This window comes from Myotis davidii, unplaced genomic scaffold (genome assembly GCF_000327345.1).
Source record: "Myotis davidii unplaced genomic scaffold, ASM32734v1 scaffold496, whole genome shotgun sequence".
Lineage (NCBI taxonomy): Eukaryota > Metazoa > Chordata > Mammalia > Chiroptera > Vespertilionidae > Myotis > Myotis davidii.
The window spans coordinates 3,091,481-3,095,222 of NW_006289398.1; positions in this window are offsets into that span (position 1 = coordinate 3,091,481).

A 3,742-nucleotide genomic window follows, 5' to 3' on the forward strand; every position below is an offset into this window, starting at 1 on the left:
GGCAAGCCAAGGGTATCTGAGCTGCCGCATTACTTTGAATCACGCTGCAAAACAATTTAATGTAGGGCCTTTTATCAAAATACCATGATTCTTCGTTGTAAAGCCCTTTATCCTTGCTGAAGATCTAAGTCCATTGCCACACGGCTTTTTCCCTGCGCCCATGCAGTGGGCTCCCTCTCCCAGCACTGACAGGGTGGGGAGCTGGGAGGGGAAACGCTGCCTCCCATCAGGTCACGCAGCAGATGCACCCACCCAGCGTCCCTGTCCTCTGCCCGGGGCACTGAAGGCTGAGGAAGGGCTCCTGTGTGAATCTAGAGGGAAGTCGGGGTTAAAATGGAAACCAGTCCCACCCCTTGTTCTTCACAGAAGCCTGAGCTTCCCTAGCCCTGGGAAGCAGGCCCAGGGCCAAACCAGCCAGCTGGCTGGGGCTCCAGCCAGCCCACCAACCGGCAGCAAGTACTGGATGGCCTGGGCGGGGTCCTCCCTGCTGCTCCATCACAGCCCTTTCCGCGGGGGGAGTGGCCACAGGCGATGTCCTATCACCCTCTGCAGCAATAACCTGGCTAGCTGCCTTTGTGAAGTAGGCCAAGCTGGGTTCCACCTGTGGGCGGCCAAGGACGCTCTCCTAGAAAAGGAACAAAGAGCCCTGGCCGGGTGGCTCAGTTGGTTGAGCTTTGTCCCATGCACTGAGAGGTTGCTGGTTTGATTCCTGGTCAGGGCACCTGCCCGGGTTGTGGGCTCAATCCCCAGCTGGGGGCGTGCAGGAGGCAGCCAGTCATTGATTCATCATGTTTCTCTCTCTCCCTTTCTAAATGCAATAAAACCATTTTTTTAAAAAAAAGAAAAGGAATGAAGAGGGAACGTCAGAGAGAGAGGCCACTTGCTTTGCAGACACAAAACTGATTCTAAGAACTAAACGATTTGGCCTTCATAGGCCTATCGTCTCCGTAGTTGGCTCAAAACCCAGCCTTGCTGTAAACAAACACCAATTAACCTGCCTTCTACCCACTGGATTCCACTGCCTACCATTCATCAAACCCATTAATATGTCCTGCTGCGGCCTCATTTTATAAAAAGCAAATGGGAGAGACGGCTTCCAGCAATTCACAAGATGGGACAATTTACCCACAAACATAAATTTTCTAAAATCAAAATAAAATTTTATTGCCTCTGGCTCCCTCTCTTTCAGGCCTAAGAAAATTTTGCTTTGTTTTGTTTGATTTAGCTTATTCCTCCTTAGTTTAAAATGAGAGGATAGAGAAAACATTGTAACCATCCTCCCCAAAGGAGGAGGTTAAATAAATCACGGTACATCATCCAGGAAAGTACTTCAGACATTAAACATCATGTATTCTTCTTGGACCCACTAATAAGGGGGTACATTCAAAATACGCTGTTTAAAACAGTTATAAAACTGTACTTAAAATATGATATTGACATGCATATTTACCTAACTGGTATGAACATTTTATACACATACATATATGTATATAATGTTCATATAATTTATTTATGGGTGGTGATATTACAATTGATTTTTATTTTCTCTTTCATATCTGCCCAATTTTCAAGTTTCCCCCGCAAAATGGGGAATGTAATATTTTAAATGAGAATAAGCTAGTATTTCATTACAGCCTATCTTTCTAGAGATAGCACGGCACAATGAGAACATGAGGCGTTCAAAGCTGGTTTCCGCAATTATTAGCTTTATTTTTTTAAATTTCTTTATTGATTAAGGTATTACATATGTGTCCTTATCCCCCATTCCCCCCGCCCCCACCTCCACTCATGCCCTGACCCGCTGTTGTCTGTGTTTATTGGTTAGGCTTATATGCATGCATACAAGTCCTTTGGTTGATCTCTCTCCACCCTCCCCTACCTTTCCTCTGAAGTTTGACGGTCTGATTGATGCTTCTCTGTCTCTGGATCTGTTTTTGTTCATCAGTTTATGTTGTTCATTATATTCCATAAATGAGTGAGATCATGTGATATTTATCTTTCTCTGACTGGCTTATTTTGCTTAGCATAATGCTCTCCAGTTCCATCCCTGCTGTTGCAAATGGTAAGAATTCCTTCCTTTTTACCGCAGTGTAGTGTTCCATTGTGTAGATGTCCCACAGTTTTCTAATCCACTCATCTGCTGATGGGCACTTAGGCTGTTTCCAGATCTTAGCTATGGTGAATTGTGCTGCTATGAACATAGGGGTGCATATATCCTTTCTGATTGGTGTTCCTAGTTCCTAGGGATATAGTCCTAGAAGTGGGATCACAGGGTCAAATACTCCATTTATGGTCAAACTCCAAGAGCCTACATTTCCTTCCAAACAAGGTTAAGAATACCTACATTGCTGCGAAGGTTGCTGTGCAGATTAGATTAAAAGTATATGTAAAATCACCTAACATGCAGTAGATACACAATCAATACTGTTTCCCTTCTCCCCTTGCCCCCATCTTTATATTCCCAAGTTGAATTAAACATTTATGTGTATAAAATTACCTTATGTAAGGCATTCTGCAATAGTTACTTTTATTTTAAGCAGAAAGTTTTCTCCTTTTCTGAAGATTTCAATTAACAATCAAAAGGTCACCAGCATGTTATCTGATTCTTTACAAAAATGTTTTTGACCAATCAGACCACTCATTCCCTTGACCATAAGAGCAGAAGTTAGAGAATGATAACGCCTCTCGTCAAGAGCTGGCGGGGAGACGTCCGCCAAGTTGTCTGGCCTGAACAATGTTGCCTATTTCCCTGCCTTCAGAACGGGACGTGAGATTTGCCCTCACCCGATATTTGGTCACCGTTAAACATGGCTCTGTGGTACAGACGGTGAGCACGGGTTCAGATGACCCAATCCCGGCTCTTCGCTCCTTTAGCTCCATTACAATGAAAACACTAAACATGCCTCCTCCTAGACCTAGGCTCATGGTGAGGACTATATAGAATAAATTATGGAAAGCACTTAGGACAGCGCCCAGGATGCAGTGACACTTGGTTAGCATTCAAACACTTAAGAACAGTGTATGCACAAACCTGGTACTCAATACATACTGTGGAATGAATGAATGAATGAATGAATGAATGAAATGCACACTAGAATTTATTCAGAAAAAGGAAACTAGGCTATCTTTCATATTAGGCATGGAAAGCTTAGGCAATGCCCGGTATGACAGTAGTAGACATTCACTAGGCGCTCATGTATGGCCTTGGACTTAGGTTGGTAGTTTGATTTAACTCTGGACATGTAATCATCTCCCAGCCATTTCCCACTTGATTTCCAAACTCACGGCTGTTTGGAGAAGCAGGCATGCCTCATGTGTTTCATTCACTTACCGTTCAGTCATCGACCCTACCGATGCCAAGTGCTTACAGTTTTGGAAACAGATCACTTTTCAGGATGTGAAGATATTTGAGACATCTAGGGCACACTAAACCTTTCATTATTCTTTTCTTCTCCTGATAATCTGATGGGCCACTATCATATCTAGATATTCTGATTCTCAGAGGATCCCTCACTCAAATGCAAAGCAGTTAAGTTTTGTTCGGGCATGAACAACTCCCAGGAACTTTGTTTCCACAAGGAACAGAGAATTTCCTTAAAAATGCACATGACGGGCCTAGATTTCACAGACCGCCAAAAAATTGTCTTCATTAAGTGTTCCTTCCTCATCTTTTTAAAAAATCCTCACCCGAGGAGGTGTTTATTGATTTTTAGAAAGGGAGGGACAAGTAGAGGGGGGGGGG